The 20,402-nt window shown below is 36.1% G+C and overlaps 1 protein-coding gene across 1 annotated transcript in view; it reads left to right on the top strand.

Annotated features, from left to right (window-relative positions):
* The first annotated feature begins 10,466 nt into the window (after positions 1 to 10,466).
* LOC138332384 (uncharacterized) overlaps positions 10,467 to 20,402 on the top strand; it is a 34,625-nt gene continuing 24,689 nt past the window's right edge. Inside the window, 1 exon segment of the mRNA XM_069280461.1 lies at positions 10,467 to 10,597. The gene's annotated coding sequence lies outside the window, so the exon portion shown is untranslated.

The raw sequence follows: 20,402 nt of genomic DNA, 5'->3' as shown, positions 1-20,402 counted from the left end.
CCCACAATAACTTCACTGCGGTTTATTTATAAATGAAATAATTAAGTCTGTGACTTTTTTTCAAAAACCTATCTCCAAGATGTGGTGTTTGTGTTTGCATTGATACCCCAGGCTTTTAAGTGGGTTTATTTTCTTTTATTAATGTGTTGATATTTTATGCTCCACCGCCTACGAATGGTATATTTTTCTTTATCAAAAACAGGAGCACACGAATTATTATTTCTCTTCAGTTACCAATGTTACTTACTTTACACCATTACCACCATTGAAAAGTTTGCGCTTCTTATTTTAATTTTAATTGCCAAAAATCTATGGCGCTACGTCGTCTATGGAATGAAGTACAGATTGCGCATGACCTAAAAGCAAAATCAATTATATTATACGTATTTTTGTGTCAATTAAACACATATATAGAGTAAACATCAGTTATTGTTTACATGGTGAGTATCGAATTTGCTCTGTCGGCGGTGGAGCATCTTTAAACATGCTTTATGATCTTAAGATACAGGTATTTACTAACTCCATTTTTATCATCGGTATGCCGTTACTCAGCGTTTAATATATTTTCAATATTAAACCCTAAGTTCGGTACGTTTTTTTAATAGCTAATAGTTAAATGACTGAACATTGATACATAGGATATTAACCTTATTTCAAACTAATTTCCAATAGTGCCAGGAACATGGATGGAGAGAATACTAATGAATATTTGAATGTCTTTACTAGAAAACAAAACTGATACTGTGTGGTTGTTAATATTCGGGGGTGTTTTAATTTCGCTAATTTCGAGGATCCACCCTAAGTCTTGAAATTCAGTACCTCGCGAAATTTGACAATTGAACAACGATACTGTATTTTAAACATAACAAAGAATGGCTGTTGATGATATAGTGTTTGATAATGATAAAAGATCATAGATCAGGTCATTGTAGTCACTGGTATTATTTGTAATATCAATACATGTTACGTCAACAGCTTGTTTATAACAATGTTCATGGCACAATAAAACTTCAAATAGAGATGCGTCTCCAGAAACAAAATATTTTGATAATTTAATTGTATTAAGCTGTTCCAATTTGATTGAATATAGAAAGAGTATTCTCAAAACAGAGAAAAAACACACGCTTTTTATTTCTGAATATCAATGTTTGACGATATGACATTTTCACTGTCAATGATAACCTGTGGAACGTTTTTTGATTGCTGTGTTTATATAACTGTGTTATAGTTTGTAAAATAAATACTATTTTATAGTTACAGTTATGGTGTTTTCTTTATTACGATTATTTCAACGTTAAAGATGTTATATGTTTTCATCAGAAGTGCGAATCAGAGCATAGATAATAACTAGTTACGTGGCTACATGGTCATTGAGGTTATCGTCCAGTTTCCTTAGCTTTCAGAAAAAAAAATCCTTCTACACACCAATCTACTTGTAATATATAACGTTCACTGCTTTATGCAGAGCAATGGGAAGATGCTTTGCACATATCCATGTTCATTTATTTGGAGGTATTGTAGTATATCATTTCAATACTCTGGGCTGCTTAAGATTAGCAGGTCTATGAGGATCACTTTAGGACTTGTCTTCCTCAATCATGAATCAAATTAACTTCAACCTTTGGCGGCTCCGGATAATACCTCATCAAGCCAGAGGGTTAGGAAAACGTTAGGGAAATCCTAAACCCCTGAAATGCCCAGTGCCATTAGTAAAGGAAACTGTAGATTGGACAATGGTAGACAAGTAAGCCTGATATCAAATAACTTGTTGAGTTACTGCCGATATCGCCGTATTGTGTCGTTGTTATTATCTGTTTTTTATTTGGATAAATAGTTACTGCTTGACTTTTTGTTGCTGCATACGGCTTTAGTTTCGCGGTGTCCATATTTCGGGGTTTGGTAAACGAAACCTATTCTCGAGGGTTTAATTTCACGTTACACAATTTTCACAGCTCAATGAAGTTTTAATAGTGTCGATTCGGATGTTATTAATATTTTATTCGCAAGTAAGTTTGAATACAATCACTTGAGAGCGGAGTTTGTTGTGATATGGTAAACTGTAAATAATCCCTTGACGATTGTGCGATAACGTAGCAATTAGTTCTCTAGTGTTTTGAATTTAGATGACGTCAGTAAAACCGGGTATATAGTGAAAATAAACCCCACACAAAATTGACCCGCTAAACAACACCATAGACCTTCTAGAAGAAATGTTCCGGGTCTTTTAATTGTTAGTGCACACGGATTTTGTCAAAAATCTCTGTTACATTATTAGATGGTACTCACTTTGGAGGTAAAGTTGTTGCCAGTTACAATGTAGATATAGGTGCAGAGTTTGAGTTATACATACATATCTACAATTGGAGATTAATTTTGAATTCAACATGGCTTATCAAAAACACAAAGAAGGCATACGTATGGTTTTTATCCTCGTCGTATTGTATATGCAGACAGTTTCACAGACCGATCTATAAACTGTTTCTATATATATACATATATGTACATATTTTTCAGGATAACTAATATGTTTAATTTGACGGCCGCCGTATAATTATCTAGCGACAGCAACTTAATATTACTGAAAAATTTATATGGCGACCGCCAGATAAATTAAGTGACGACGGCCAATTAATTTTCTGGCTGCCTCCATATAATCATATGACGGCCGGCAAATAAAACGTTTTCTTTTCGTTCTCCTGAAAAATATATTCCTATGTGAGCCTAATACGCTTCCGTAAAGAACTACCATGCCATATCGTGGTGAACCCACGACGCTAGGCCAGACATGGGATCGCTGGTTGAGGGGATTTGAACTTTTTGCGAACGGAAAATGAGTTACAAATAATGACTGCAGAAGAGCATTGTTGTTACATTGTGCTGGGACAGGTGTTCAAGATATATATTTCACGTTGGCTGAAGCCACCGAGGATAAGGCGTACATCAAACTAAAACCACGCTAACAAATTACTTAAAAACCAAGGTAAGTATGCCTTACGAACGTTATATATTCCAATCGTTGAAACAGTCTGAAACTCAAACTAGTGAGCAATTTATTACTATACTACAACAGCAGGCAGCCTTATGTGACTGTGACAAAACTGACGAATAAATTCGTGACCAGGTTATAGAAAAGGAAAGTCTCACAAGATCAGAATTAAAGAACTTGAGAATACCTCACGCTCGATCAGCTGTGTGCTACAACTATGACAATCAAACTGTCAGAAAAAACACAAGCTAAACCTCTTAGTCTGAGGGTGCTTCTGTGAATCATGTTGATCATTCTAAACGGAAATTACATCAAGGTGGAAGTAAGAGCGTGCGTTATAGATGTGGAGGTAAGAGTGTGTGATATAGGTGTGGAAGTAAGAGTGTGTGATATAGGTGTGGAAGCAAGAGCGTGTGTTATAGGTGTGGAAGTAAGAGTGTGTGTTATAGGTGTGGAATTAAGAGTGTGTGTTATAGGTGTGGAAGGAGCGTGTGTTATAGTGTGGAAGTAAAGAGCGTGTGTTATAGTGGAAGTATAGTGTGTGTGTTATAGGTGGAGTAGAGTGTGTTATAGTTGGATAGAGTAAGAGTGTGGTGAATATAAGGTGTTGTTATAAGATGTGTGTTAAGTAAGAGTAGTAAGAGTGTGTTTTAGTGTGTGAAGTATAGGTGTGGTTTTATAGTGTGGAAGTAAGAGTGTGTGTTTTATAGGTGTGGAAGTAAGAGTGTGTGTTATAGGTGTGGAAGTAAGAGTGTGTGTTATAGGTGTGGAAGTAAGAGTGTGTGTTATAGGTGTGGAAGTAAGAGTGTGTGTTATAGGTGTGGAAGTAAGAGTGTGTGTTATAGGTGTGGAAGTAAGAGTGTGTGTTATAGTGTGGAAGTAAGAGTGTGTGTTATAGGTGTGGAAGTAAGAGTGTGTGTTATAGGTGTGGAATAAGAGTGTGTGTTATAGGTGTGGAAGTAAGAGCGTGTGTTATAGGTGTGGAAGTAAGAGTGTGTGTTATAGATGTGAGAGTAAGAGTGTGTGTTATAGGTGTGGTAGTAAGAGTGTGTTTTATAAGTGTGGAAGTAAGAGCGTGTGTTATAGGTGTGGAAGTAAGAGTGTGTGTTATAGGTGTGGAAGTAAGAGTGTGTGTTATAGGTGTGGAAGTAAGAGTGTGTGATATAGGTGTGGAAGTAAGAGTGTGTGTTATAGGTGTGGAAGTAAGAGTGTGTGTTATAGGTGTGGAAGTAAGAGTGTGTGTTATAGGTGTGGAAGTAAGAGTGTGTGTTATAAGGTGTGGAAGGTGTGGAAGAGTGTGTGTTATAGGTGTGGAAGTGTGTGAAGTGAGGAAGTAAGAGTGTGTGTTATAGTAGGTAAGAGTGTGGATAGGTGTGGAAGTAAGAGTGTGTGTTATAGGTGTGGAAGTAAGAGTGTGTGTTATAGGTGTGGAAGTAAGAGTGTGTGAATAGGTGTGGAAGTAAGAGTGTGTGTTATAGGTGTGGAAGTAAGAGTGTGTGATATAGGTGTGGAAGTAAGAGTGTGTGTTATAGGTGTGGAAGTAAGAGTGAGTGTGTGTTGTAGGTGTGGAAGTAAGAGTGTGTGGTATAGGTGTGGAAGTAAGAGCGTGTGTTATAGGTGTGGAAAAAAGGGACAGTATGCAAAAGACCATAGTTGTCCTGCTAAAAACAAGAAATACAATAAGTATGGGAATATTGACCATTTCGCTTTCCCATACTCAATAAAACCGGTGAAAGACGGTCAACGGATTACAAAGGAAAAGGTTAAATCAGATATAATGAGGAAAAACGGTATAAAGCTAGTATATTAATAATCCGAAATAAAAGGCCAAAATAAATTCAAAGTAAAATCAAAATCATTTCTATGGAATATATATTCAGCCACTATAGGGCCTTCTTCAGTCCGAAATAACACTAACACAACGTGTCCGTCTACATGTTTGTTTACATCTATTGTGTGGGAATGACTTTTCTGAAGCCGATGATGATGGATATGCATTTAGTGTGACAGTACTAGTATTGACATTGAAATAGGTGGACATGTCATTCATTATTGTCAGTTGAGCATCGGTTAACCTGATTGACAAATCACTATAATGGGAGAAAATGAAAGGTGAGCACATAATTTGCAAGTCGGAAAAAACAACAAAGAAGTTGTATGCGAATGGATCGGATAAACATCTGGAACTCCTGGGAATATTCTCGACCATCATCCAACTCAAAGGTCAAAGTGATGGATTTGAGACAGATTTCAACGTTTTAAGCGGAGAGGGACCTGTTTTGATTAGCAGGGACACTGCAAAAGGGCTCGTAGTATTAGTGCTGGGTGTCAATCTTGTACGAGGAGAGATTTTTGAGAGATATCCGGAATGTTACTCTGGATTTGGAAAGTTAAAGGACAACCAATTACAGCCTCAAATTGACGACGGCGTGAAACCAGCCATACAACATATGTACAAGGTGCCATTTAGCTTGCGAGAATTAATGATAAATCCGATGATCATGAATCACTCGATATTATAGAGAAGTTTGATGGTATTAGTGACTGGTTAAAGTAGACTTTGTGTTGATATGAGACAGGTGAACCAATCTATCATTCGATAAAGACACCTGATACCGATAGTCTATGACATTATTTTTGGAATGAATCAAAGTGAAGTCTTTGCAAAGTGAAGTCTAAACTGGATTTGAATGAAGTACGGGCACCATCAGAATGAACTCAATGAGTCATCAAGGGAGATAACTACCTCCATTACTCATAAAGGCCTGTATATTCAAGCGGCTTATATTTGGAACACATGGTGCGCCTGAGAAATATCAGAACATTATTGCGCAAGTTTAGACCTATATTAGTGGTGTAAAGAATATCCCTGACGATGTTGTGGTGTATGGGCAAAACAAGGAGCAGCATGATGAAAACCTTGAAAAATCCCTATGCTGTTTGAGAGAGAGAGGTCTTACTCTAAATCGCCAGTTTGCCTCGATAGAATTACTTTTATGTACTCTCAAAAATAGAAGTGGACCAACATCTGAGCTTAGTAAAGCTGTTATAGATGCTCAACTGCCTACATCAGCCTCTGAGATCAGGAACTTCGTAGGACTCGTGGAATTTAGTGCTCGCTACATATCTGATCTCGCAACAATCACAGAACCGATAAGAAGGCTCACTAAGAAAGGCGAAAATTTTGTTTGAGGTCCAGATCAAGTGGATAGTTTCGTACATCTGAAGGAATGTCTTGCTAACTCAGATTCTCGGACATGTTCGCTTAAATGGTGACAAAACTAAGTTGATAACAGCCGCTAGCAATGTTGGATTAGGAACAGTTCTCCTTCAAGAAATCAAAGGTGAAGTTAGTGCTTTGTAAGTAGGTCATTATCAGATGTTGAGAAGAGGTATTCAACTATTGGGAAGGACGTACTTGCTTGTAGCTTGCTGTTGTATGGACTTGTGGAAGGTTCAATTTGTAACTACAGGGAGTAGATTTTGAACTCTTGACGGATCACAGACCACTTCAGTATCTACTTGGTGTCAAATCGCAATTCGCAAATAGAGAGTTGGCTTATCAAGCTAATGTTGTACTTTAACGCTCAGTACACACCAGGCGGACAAAATATTGCTCAATGTCGATACTTATATATGTTGATACTGGAAAAGATAGTCAAGTTGAGAGAGATGCTGAGGAATATGTAAGGTCTGTAGCAAGGGAGGCAATTCCGAATGCATTTTCAACTAGTGAAGTTGAAGAAGCGTAAAGACAAGATGCTGAACATGATGAGCTAAAGCTTGTAATGATGAAGTTCCTGTGATGAAAAAGTCACCAAGACCAATTCGCGAACGAACAATGCCAAAACGTCTACAAAGTTGTGTTGTCTCGTGATCTATAATTTTCTGTCATCAATTAAATTATAATGAAAAGTGTATTAGACGTTACTAGTAGGGAGACACATGAAGGAGTGTCGCAGATTAATTGAAGAGACTTGCGAAAGTGAGATAACTCTTCGAGCTATTTCATTATGTTAGGAAATCATATCACAGTTTGAAGTAAATTGAAGTTGATCTGATTAAAGACAAGAGGCCCTCGGGTCAAAGGTCACCTGAGTTCGGAAAAAGAATGAAACAAAGACATATAAACACTATACAAATGCTCATCAGGCTCTTGAAATCAGTCAATGATTATATCAATTTGACCTTTTAATCTTTTTTTATTCCTTTTCATCTATGACATTACCAATGAAAACTAGCAAACAATACTCATAATTGTGTTTTACCCTATATAAACTAAAGTAAATTTGACCCCCTCCCCAGGGTAAAATCTGAGACCCCATGGCCACAGATAAATGAAAAGTATTTGGTTCCATCATATTTTAGAATTCAGAAGAAGATTTTTTTTCAAATTTTAACCATTTTGATCCCTTTTGGCTCCACCCTCTGGCTCCTTGGAGTCAGCCAGGGACCTGTTTGGATGTGTTGATAAAATAACATCTCAGGGTAATAATTCTAACCAAGTTGGACTCATTTCTTATGAAAATTGAGCAAATAAATGGATTATCCCTTTATCAATTGAAGTAAATTTAACCTCCTTCATTGGGGAAAATCTTAGACCCCAGGGACTTGAAATTCGCAATTTCTGTAGAGGGCCTTGAGACCTTCCAATATATATTAAAGTGTTTTAGTATACTATACCTGTAAGTTGAGAAGATGATTTTGAAATTTAAACCATTTTGACTATTTTTTTAACCCCGCCCCTCTACCCCCTGGGAGTCAGCTATGACCTAGGTAGATATGATGTTAAACTGCTATCTCAGGCTAATAATTCTAACCAAGTTTGATCCATTTCCAATGAAAAATTAAGCAAATAATGCTTATGAAAGTGTTTTGTTCCAATAGAAAATATAGTAAATTTGACCCTCTTCTCAGGAGAAAATCTGAGATCCTAGGACCATCAAATTCACAATTTTTGTAGTGGGCCTTGGGACCTTTCAATCTATGAAGAGTATTGGATTCTACCGCATGTGCGAGTGGAGAAGATTTGGCCTAATACATACAAGAAAATCAATAAGAATTTCTAGGTATGACTTAGGTAATATCAGATGTCTAGGCCTCAAGGTTCTTGATAAAAAGTTGCTTAAAGGGCCACTACCTTTCCGAAACGGTTTTAATTTTTAAAATTGGAATGTAAAACGAGATCGATAATTTTGTAGAGTCACAAAATTTATTAACTTACCGTTGATATTACAAGTATCATCACTTTCTGAACAATGCAATTAAATAATTAAAATGTTAATTTTCATAACGCGGGTCGTTATGTTTCCCGCCGTCGTCCTAAATACCGCGCGGTAGTTGACTATCACAGCGGCAGGCGGCAAAACAGCGAATTAAATGACTCTATCATATATTACGCAGGAAATCTTGCATATATTTCGTGTTGTAATGGTTGTATAACCTCATCTTAGGCCATCGGTATATAATTTCTGGTGGTATTAAGAAACCTGTATGTTTTACTTCGGAAAGGTTGTGGGCCTTTAATTAAAGATTTTAGCCTATTTGAATCCTGTGGCCTTGAATAAAGTTCAAGGTCATTCATTTGAACTAACTTAGCAGCCCTTCATCCTTGATCCTAGCATATCATATACATATATATATACATCAGATTACATCATCAGTATGTATGACAATATCTATGATGTAATAAATACTCAATGACATCACTAATATCAGCACAAATCCTAATTACACTATTGTTCTGCCAAATATAAACTGTTTCTGAGACAATGTATATTTATAATGACATGGTATCAAAGAATTAGAAATACCATGCATATGGCATCACAAGTTTTGAATTCCCTGGAAATATGCGTTTTCATAAATAATCATTTAAAAGTCTCTGCTATCCAACTTTCATTAAAAACGAATCTGTTGTATATTAACAAGAAATTGATAATAATATATACTATCGGCCTGACCTAACACACAATATCTTACAAATGCATACTTTTTAGAGAACAAGAAAAATTAAATAGCGTTTTTACAGGAAATAAAAATCACAAATAACTTAATTGCTATATGTTTCCATGTATATCGGGCAATTTATTAATTAATCAAATTGAAATAATCAGAATTTCTACTAAACATGCATAAAGATTCTGTATAACAGCAGACACCCAATAAGTCATTATCGCGTGAGTATTTTTTTTTCGAATAAAACAAAAAAATTGAAGTTCATCTGTATTATTTAACATTAATGTTGCATAATACCGTGGAATTGAGCTATTAAGCAAATAACCTCCCCTTACCCATCCCACATCCTTTCAACATGAATTTTTTTCATCCCTTGTTAGAATTGCGTTTACAGTATTGGACTTTGAAAAAAAATGTTTGTCTTGTGTAATGTTACAGCATTGTAAGTCCATTTTTTATATTCAGTAAAACTGCAGTAAAACATTAAAATGCTGTTATGATGAAATCATGTCATCAATATCAAACTTACAGATTTCAAAGAATTCCATAGGTATTATATCTTATAAGTTATATGTGTAACAAATAACATACAATTCTTGTAAACATTTTCAATTTTGACGATATCATCTACCATTATGTAGTTTTAAAATGCAAACGAAGTCAAACTTGAGAACAATCGAATCTAGTCACTATTTACTAAAATCATGTCTTAAAGGGACAATTCAGTCTAAGAGAACATTAAAATTTGTACATATATCGGGAAAAATCCTGTTCTAATGGAAATGAGATAAGTCGGTTTAACTGTGATATGCCTGAAAACCCATGGTTGTGACATGTGTGTAGATGTTCAAACTCGCTCGCTGTCCGCCATTACACATTGTGGTCGAACTTCTTGTATGCCGAACCCTGTGCCTTGCTGGTAGAGTAATGCAACTTTTGTCTAGTACTGCTCACATCGCTCTGAGAGTAGTGTGTTTAACTTATTAGGTGAATTGCCTTGCCTAAAAATCATTTAATCACCTCCTCAGTGGTTATGTAGTTTATTTGTTTAACGTGCGTGACTTTGGCTCGGGTATGGGTACAGCGTCCGTATTGTACCTGCTTAATCGTATTGATCAACGATTTGATATTTCAACGATATTAATTAAAATACTAAACAATGACGTGGAATTTGTCAATATTTTATGTTATATGTTTCATAAGAAATGTAGAACAATACATTTATGTCATATTTTGCTTCTGGCTTATGTAAAAGAATTAGCCTGAGTGAATTATCCCTTTAATCACACAGGGACCTGGCACGAAAAATTTTAACCAATAGTATACATATATATATGTTATAGTATACTATAATATATATATATATGTATACTGTTAGTTTAAAAAAATCGTGCCAGGTCCCTGTGTTTAATCAGCCCTATAAAACGATTATTAAAACATCATTAAGAAACATTACACTGTTTATTGATGCAAGCTGTGCAAAGTTTTATTATGATAATAACCTACTTAAATTTCAGTTTAAATATTGGTTAAATTCTGCCTTCCCATCTAAAACCGAAAGTGAAAGTACAGGAATTCCTGGTAAGAATGTGATAGAAAACAACCTTGACTTTGAAAACTCAGTGCGCCAGGACCCTCCAGCTGGATAGTAACGTAAGTAGGATTTTTATTGGTATCAGGGTCTGATCGATGCATAAACAGAATTATTAACTACACTTGGCACAGAACAAGTATCATTGGTGACTAACCTGTAAGTGTGCTCAGTACGATGTTCGGCCACTTTACGGTCTACGTGGTGACTTGTGGGGTAAGGTGGTGTAGTGGTAGTCCACTAAACCTGCCTATATTATTAGGCTTTTTTTAGTTTTTTTGTTTTTGTTTTTTTTGTATAATATATAAATTGGAAAAAAACTAATAATAGCGGACTAGTGTAGTCGGTAGTGGGTAGACCAATCGTCTTACACCTAGGGTTAGTATTAGGGGTTCGGCAGGGGTTCGATACCGGAACTTTAAACGGTCAGGATAGTTATATGACATGGGTCTTTTTAAAGCATTTCAGTTTTCTCCCCCACTCGGTTTTGTATTCTTATACGTCGATCTAACCCATCGTTAATGATTTGTATTTGTAGTGAATGTATAAATGGTTTTGTTACAATGATCAAATGTTATTTTTAAATTAGTATACTGAAGATACGTATGCTTCGGGAAGACAGTTATAATAGTAGAATGTTCTACTCGACTTGCTTCCCTTTGAGAGTATAATAAATCCTTGCTAGCATGTGAATATTGTGGTCAGTGTCACATTGCGGAGATGGTCTGGGTCCATACTAGCCATGGTGTTGGGTAGTGTAGTAGGTAAAAGGCCAGGGTCCAGGGTGGTGAATAAAACAATTTGGGATTTAATAAACATTAATTATTATTGAAGCCGTACAAAAAGGCGCGCGATGTAAGTGTTACTTTGTAAGGTTGTACAGTAGTTGTAATTAAAACACAGTTAGCGTAAATTTATAATTTTGTCTTTTTGTGTTATATTTCATGGAATGTACAGAATACCCATAACTGGTATATAAGTGACCTGTAGCCGGTTTATATTACGATTTTGGATAGTCACTTATAAACCAGCTAGGTAAATTCTGAGCACAGCTCAAAGTGTTAAGGCATAAACAATTCCAGAAGAGTTTTAAAACACTCTTATAAGAAATACATGTATGTATCTTGAACAACATACGTTATGGGGATAAGCCGAAAAATGTACAATATGTTGGAGAGAGAACTGTATCGAGGCCCGTCAAGGCCGAGATCTGTTCTCTCTCTCCAACATATTGTACAGTTTTCGGCTTATCGCTAACTTGAAACATAGTAAGTCTTTGTGTTAATAACGTACACTTTTATTTTTAATATAAGCCAGTTTTTGCCTTTGTCTACGAGCTCAGATAACTCTACCAATTGCATTAAAACATGACAAATCCAATATAGACAATGGCAACATAGAATTACCTTTGCCTGTGTTATAGGTTATGAATAGCATTCATGAACGGAATGCATGAAGCATGCTTTTGGGTTGGACAACTATCTGTAAATTCAATTTTCACCATGTCCACCGACAGTGATGGAGGGATATTATTTTCTTAATTTAAGCGATATAATAAGGTGACTTTAGTGACTTTTATTACTAAAAGGACATTTCTTTCCAATGTCTGATGTGGTAAAGAAATGACATTAAACTAGACTCGCAATTTAGTCGCTTGTCTGAAAGCGTCTTGCTAAAATGATCGCATATAACAGTGCTACTTCAAAACAGTCGGTGCCCCCAGAAATTTTAAATTGAATTCAGAGGATTTAAAATTTCGACCTCTCTATGGAGAATCTTGGATTTATTTATACCATGTGCAATTTCATTCAACAAGCCAATGGGATTTAGGTGAAATTCTAAAATATTGTTGAAACAATATAAAAATAACTGTAAAACTACAGTGTAGATGATTTGGAAATTTGAAATCAAAAGTGGTGTACAAAAACAACAAGGTTTTCAGAAAGCGAAAATTGGAGTTAATCCTGTAGATAAGTGTTAAATTGTGATAAGGAGGAAAACTCGATCTGGGATATATACAGAAATTCAGTGGATGTTTTTAATTCTGCTTCATTAGAGGATTAAATTCTCATCATATTCATTGTTTGGTATTTTTTTCGTAATTTGGATTAAAAAATTATGGATTGTGTGTTCACATAATTATGGGATTATGTCCGGAGACATATACTCACCCGTATTGTGTAACTGTCCCATAAATTACCTTCTACTGTCTTATAAGTGACTGTCTTATATTAAGAGTCACATATAAGACAGTAAAAGATAACATATAGGACAGTTAAAGGTAATGGTCCCATAATCTTAGAGTTACAGTACAGAAACAACAATAGATAACATCACAAATATGTTTTAATGTACACATATCATTCATTGACAATATTCAGAATTTCAAGCTGAATGTACATCTATTAATTCCATCTTTGAAATAAACTTTTTTAAATGCATCCTGCACTGTTTATCGATGGTAATATTCTTTTAGGGCTGAATGTACACTTTCACCTCTTATGCAGCAAAGCATGCACACGAGCGTGTTCCATGTTGCACGTACATATATACAACATTGGGTAATCTTTGGCCATTTGAATTTCAACATATTTCTCCAATCACTCTTACATTATGTAAGCTCCTACCAGCCACATCTGTTAGAATAGTTGAGTATATTCCTGTAAATCCAATGGATATCATTTTCGTATTCGCAAACTCTTTGTTGGGGTTAATCAACTCACACATGTTGCTTAGTTTACCAACACACAAATAAATATCATGTATCGAATTTCTTGTAATATCCTAACAATTTTTTGCACTTTTCTTTTTTCCAAATTTTATGGTATCCAAAATTCTTATTCATGACCCACTACATTGATATATCATGTTTAACATCCAGTTTGTTATAAATACTTTATTTTGGAAAGTTTTTTTTCAGGTAAAGCAAATCTGATGTTTGTTTATCCTATCCATTTTTTATTTTATTTTAGTTGTGTGAGATATGCAAGAAAACACTAAGTCACACATTATAAATCCCTTTCAATTTCTAGATACATTGTATCACTAATCATGTAACACCACTAAAGACGTTGTCCTGGTAGAGCAAGGCTATGTCCATCCTCGGAAGATATTTTAGAAATGAATAGTATTCGTTATAGAAGGGTGAATACGGGTATCTTACGTTCACCAGGTTTATATGTGATGAATGCATTGGTATGTATGGTTGACTGCACTCATAAACACGCGAGTCAAAATGTGCATGCTTTACCTTTTGGTGGTATGACGTGATGAATAGAATGATATGGATGAATGCACATTGTTGTTATTTTCAGCATATGATACCACCTGGATTATAAGTGATGAATGCTTTGTAAAGTAGGGTTTTATTAACACAAAAGGAACTGTGTTTTAAGTTAGAGATAAGCCTCAAACTGTACTATATGTGTGAGAGGGAACAGCACTCGGCTTTAAAGGGCCTCGTTGCTGTACCTTCTCACACATATAGTATCGGCTTATCTCCTTAACGTATTGACTTGCGTGAAAACAGTTCGCAAAAGCCTGGCAATTAATAAGAGATAACATGGGCCAGTATGTTTGGGATTTATTGTGCTGCGGATTGATTAAAGTGTAAACTTTATCTATTGTGTTAAGCAGTTAATCGCAACATATTCCATCCCCAAACGTGTCATATAGCTGATAGTGGTAGTGTCATATAGCTGATAGTGGTAGTGTTATATAGCTGATAGTGGTAGTGTCATATAGCTGATAGTGGTAGTGTCATATAGCTGATAGTGGTAGTGTCATATAGCTGATAGTGGTAGTGTCATATAGCTGATAGTGGTAGTGTTATATAGCTGATAGTGGTAGTGTTATATAGCTGATAGTGGTAGTGTTATATAGCTGATAGTGGAAGTGTCATATAGCTGACAGTGGAAGTGGCATATAGCTGATAGTGGAAGTGTCATATAGCTGACAGTGGAAGTGGCATATAGCTGATAGTGGAAGTGTCATATAGCTGATAGTGGTAGTGTTATATAGCTTATAGTGGAAGTGTCATGTAGCTGATAGTGGAAGTGTCATATAGCTGATAGTGGAAGTGTTATATAGCTGATAGTGGTAGTGTATATAGCTGATAGTGGTAGTGTCATATAGCTGATAGTGGTAGTGTCATATAGCTGATAGTGGTAGTGTCATATAGCTGATAGTGGTAGTGTTATATATAGTGGTTATAGTGGTAGTGTTATATAGCTGATAGTGGAAGTGTCATATAGCTGATAGTGGTAGTGTTATATAGCTTATAGTGGAAGTGTCATGTAGCTGATAGTGGAAGTGTCATATAGCTGATAGTGGAAGTGTCATATAGCTGATAGTGGAAGTGTCATATAGCTGATAGTGGAAGTGTCATATAGCTGATAGTGGAAGTGTCATATAGCTGATAGTGGAAGTGTCATATATTAGCTGATAGTAGTGGCTTAATGGAAGTGTCATATAACTGACAGTGGAAGTGTCATATAGCTGATAGTAAGTGTCATATAGCTGATAGTGGAAGTGTCATATATAAGATTAGTGGAAGTGTCATATAGCTGATAGTATTAGTGTTATATAGCTGATAGTGGAAGTGTCATATAGCTGATAGTGGAAGTGTCATATAGCTGATAGTAAGTGTTATATAGCTGACAGTGGAAGTGTCATATAGCTTATAGTGGAAGTGTCATATAGCTGTGATAGTGGCTGAGTGTGTCATATAGCTTATAGTGGAAGTGTCATATAAGCTGATAGTGGAAGTGTCATATAGCTGATAGTGGAAGTGTCATATAGCTGATAGTGGAAGTGTCATTGTAGCTGACAGTGGAAGTGTCATATAGCTGATAGTGGAAGTGTCATATAGCTGATAGTGGAAGTGTCATATAGCTGATAGTGGTAGTGTCATATAGCTTATAGTGGAAGTGTCATATAGCTGATAGTGGTAGTGTCATATAGCTGATAGTGGAAGTGTCATATAGCTGATAGTGGTAGTGTTCATATAGCTGATAGTGGAAGTGTCATATAGCTGATAGTGGAAGTGTCATATAGCTAGATAGTTTGGAAGTGTTCATATAGCTTATAGTGGAAGTGTCATGTAGCTGATAGTGTGGAAGTGTCATATAGCATGATAGTTGGAAGTGTCATATAGCTGATAGTGGAAGTGTCATATAGCTGATAGTGGAAGTGTCATATAGCTGATAGTGGAAGTGTCATATAGCTGATAGTGGAAGTGTCATATAGCTGATAGTGGAAGTGTCATATAGCTGATAGTGGAAGTGTCATATAGCTGATAGTGGAAGTGTCATATAGCTGATAGTGGAAGTGTCATATAGCTGATAGTGGAAGTGTCATATAGCTGATAGTGGAAGTGTTATATAGCTGATAGTGGAAGTGTCATATAGCTGATAGTGGAAGTGTCATATAGCTGATAGTGGAAGTGTCATATAGCTGATAGTGGAAGTGTCATATAGCTTATAGTGGAAGTGTCATATAACTGATAGTGGAAGTGTCATATAGCTGATAGTGGAAGTGTCATATAGCTGATAGTGGAAGTGTCATATAGCTGATAGTGGAAGTGTCATATAGCTGATAGTGGAAGTGTCATATAGCTGATAGTGGAAGTGTCATATAGCTGATTGTGGAAGTGTCATATAGCTTATAGTGGAAGTGTCATATAGCTGATAGTGGAAGTGTCATATAGCTGATAGTGGAAGTGTCATATATAGCTGGTATAGTGGAAGTGTCATATAGCTGATAGTGGAAGTGTCATATAGCTTATAGTGGAAGTGTCATATAGCTGATAGTGGAAGTGTCATATAGCTGACAGTGGAAGTGTCATATAGCTGATAGTGGAAGTGTCATATAACTGATAGTGGAAGTGTCATATAGCTGATAGTGGAAGTGTCATATAGCTGACATGGTGGAAGTGTCATATAGCTGACAGTGGAAGTGTCATATAGCTGATAGTGGAAGTGTCATATAGCTGACAGTGGAAGTGTCATATAGCTGACAGTGGAAGTGTCATATAGCTGATAGTGGAAGTGTATATATAGCTGATAGTGGAAGTGTTATATAGCTGATAGTGAAGTGTCATATAGCTGATAGTGGAAGTGTCCATATAGCTGATAGTGGAAGTGTCATATAAACTGATAGTGGAAGTGTCATATAGCTGATAGTGGAAGTGTCATATATAGCTGATAGTGGAAGTGTCATATAGCTGATAGTGGAAGTGTTTATATAGCTGATAGTGGGAAGTTTTCATATAACTGATAGTGGAAGTGTCATATAGCTGTGATAGTGGAAGTGTCATATAGCTGATAGTGGAAGTGTCATATAGCTGATAGTGGAAGTGTTATATAGCTGATAGTGGAAGTGTCATATAGCTGATAGTGGAAGTGTCATATAGCTGATAGTGGAAGTGTTATATAGTGCTAGTGGAAGTGTTATAGCTGATAGTGGAAGTGTCATATAGCTGATAGTGGAAGTGGCATATAGCTAATAGTGAAGTGTTATATAGCTGATAGTGGAAGTGGTCATATAGCTGATAGTGGAAGTGTCATATAGCTGATAGTGGAAGTGTCATATAGCTGATAGTGGAAGTGTCATATAGCTGATAGTGGAAGTGTCATATAGCTGATAGTGGAAGTGTCATATAGCTGATAGTGTTGGGGAAAGTGTGCATATAGCTGATAGTGTGAAGTGTCATAAATAGCTGATAGTGGAAGTGTCCATATAGCTGATAGTGGAAGTGTCATATAAAGCTGATAGTGGAAGTGTTATATAGCTTGATAGTGGTAAGTGTTATATAGCTGATAGTGGAAGTGTCATATAGCTGATAGTGGTAGTTGTTATATAGCTGATAGTGGAAGTGTCATAATAGCTGATAGTGGAAGTGTCATATAGCTGATGGTAAAGTGTCATATAGCTGATAGTGGAAGTGTCATATAGCATGATAGTGGTAGTGTCATATAGCTTGATAGTGGTAGTTGTCATATAGCTGATAGTGGAAGTGGAATGTATAGCCTAGCTTATAGTGGAAGTGTCATATAGCTGATAGTGGAAGTGTTATATAACTGATATAGTGGAAGTGTCATATAGCTGATAGTGGGAAGTGTCATATAGCTGATAGTGGAAGTGTTATATAGCTTATAGTGGAAGTGTCATATAGCTGATAGTGAATAGGCATATAGCTTATAGTGGAAGTGTCATATAGCTGATAGTGGAAGTGTCATATAGCTGATAGTGGAAGTGTCATATAGCTTATAGTGGAAGTGTCATATAACTGATAGTGGAAGTGTCATATAGCTGATAGTGGAAGTGTCATATAGCTTATAGTGGAAGTGTCATATAGCTTATAGTGGGAAGTGTCATATAGCTGATAGTATGGAAGTGTCCATATAGCTGATAGTGGAAGTGTCATATAGCTTATAGTGGAAGTGTCATATAGCTGATAGTATTAGTGTTATATAGCTGACAGTGGAAGTGTCATATAGCTGATAGTGGAAGTGGTCATATAGCTGAATAGTGGAAGTGTCATATAGCTGACAGTGGAAGTGTCATATAGCTGATAGTGGAAGTGTCATATAGCTGATAGATGGAATTAGTGTTATATAGCTGATAGTGGAAGTGTCATATAGACTGATAGTGGAAGTGTCATATAAGCTGATAGTGGAATGTCATATAGCTATAAGTAGTGGAAGTGTCATATAGCTGATAGTGGAAGTGTCATATAGCTGTATGTTGACGTGGAAGTGTCATATAGCTGATAGTGGAAGTGTCATATAGCTGATAGTGGAAGTGTCATATAGCTGATAGTGGAAGTGTCATATAGCTGATTGTGGAAGTGTCATATAGCTTATAGTGGAAGTGTCATATAACTGATAGTGGAAGTGTCATATAGCTGATATAGTGGAAGTGTCATATAGCTGATAGCGGAAGTGTCATATAGCTATAGTGGAAGTGTCATATATATAGTGGAAGTGTCATATAGCTTATAGTGGAAGTGTCATATAGCTGATAGTGGAAGTGTCATATAGCTTGATAGTGGAAGTGTCATATAGCTGACAGTGGAAGTGTCATATAGCTGATAGTGGAAGTGTCATATAGCTGATAGTGGAAGTGTCATATAGCTGATAGTGGAAGTGTCATATAGCTGATAGTGGAAGTGTCATATAGCTGATAGTGGAAGTGTCATATAGCTGATAGTGGAAGTGTCATATAGCTGATAGTGGAAGTGTCATATAGCTGATAGTGGAAGTGTCATATAGCTGATAGTGGAAGTGTCATATAGCTGATAGTGGAAGTGTCATATAGCTGATAGTGGAAGTGTTATATATCTGAGAGTGGAAGTGTCATATAGCTGATAGTGGAAGTGTCATATAGCTGATAGTGGAAGTGTCATATAGCTGATAGTGGAAGTGTCATATAACTGATAGTGGAAGTGTCATATAGCTGATAGTGGAAGTGTCATATAGCTGATAGTGGAAGTGTCATATAGCTGATAGTGGAAGTGTCATATAGCTGATAGTGGAAGTGTCATATAGCTGATAGTGGAAGTGTCATATAGCTGATAGTGGAAGTGTCATATAGCTGACAGTGGAAGTGTCATATAGTGATAGTGAAGTGTCATATAGCTGACAGTGGAAGTGTCATATAGCTGATAGTGGAAGTGCCATATAGCATATATGGAAGTGTCATATAGCGGTGGAAGTGTCATATAGCTGATAGTGGAAGTGTAGTCATAAAGCTGATAGTGGAAGTGTCATATAGCTGAATAGTGGAAGTGTCATATAGCTAATAGTGGAAGTGTATGATAGCTATATGGAAAGTGTCATATAGCTGATAGTGGAAGTGTCATATAACTGATAGTGGAAGTGTTATATAGCTGAATAGTGGAAGTGTTATATAGCTCATAGTGGAAGTGCCATATAGCTGATAGTGGAAGTGTCATATAGCTGATAGTGGAAGTGTCATATAACTGATAGTGGAAGTGTCCATATAGCTGATAATGGAAGTGTTATATAGCTGATAAGTGGAAGTGTCATATAGCTAATAGTGGAAGTGTTATATAGCTGATAGTGGAAGTGTCCATATAGCTGATAGTGGAAGTGTCATATAACTGATAGTGGAAGTGTCATATAGCTGATAGTGGAAGTGTCATATAGCTGATAGTGGAAATATATATAACTGATAGTGGAAGTGTCATATAGCTAATAGTGAAAGTTTTATATAGCTGATAGTGGAAAGTGCCATATAGCTGATAGTGAAAGTGCCATATAACTGATAGTGAAAGTGTCATATAGCTGATAGTGGAAGTGTTATATAGCTGATAGTGGAAGTGTTATATAGCTGATTAGTGGAAGTGATCATATAGCTGATAGTGAAAGTGTCATATAGCGTGATAGTGGAAGTGTCATATAGCTGATAGTGAAGTGTCATATAGCTGATAGTGAGTGTTTATATAGCTGATGATAGTGGAAGTGTCATATAGCTGATAGTGGAAGTGTTATATAGCTGATAGTGGAAGTGTCATATAGCTGATAGTGGAAGTGTTATATAACTGATAGTGGAAGTGTTATATAGCTGATAGTGAAAGTGTTATAAGCTGAGTTGGAAGTGTATAGCTGATAGTGGAAAGTGTCATATAGCTGATAGTGGAAAGTGTTATATACTGATAGTGGAAGTGTCATATAGCTGATAGTGAAAGTGTCATATAGCTGATAGTGAAAGTGTTCATAAAGCTGAAAGTGGAAGTGTCATATAGCTGATAGTGGAAGTGGCCATAATAACTGATAGTGAAAGCAGTGTCATATAGCTGATAGTGAAAGAGTGTTATAGCTAAGTGTCATATAGCTAATAGTA

This window comes from Argopecten irradians, chromosome 9 (assembly GCF_041381155.1).
Source record: "Argopecten irradians isolate NY chromosome 9, Ai_NY, whole genome shotgun sequence".
Classification (NCBI taxonomy): Eukaryota; Metazoa; Mollusca; class Bivalvia; order Pectinida; family Pectinidae; genus Argopecten; species Argopecten irradians.
This window is presented reverse-complemented; position numbering and strand designations above follow the sequence as displayed.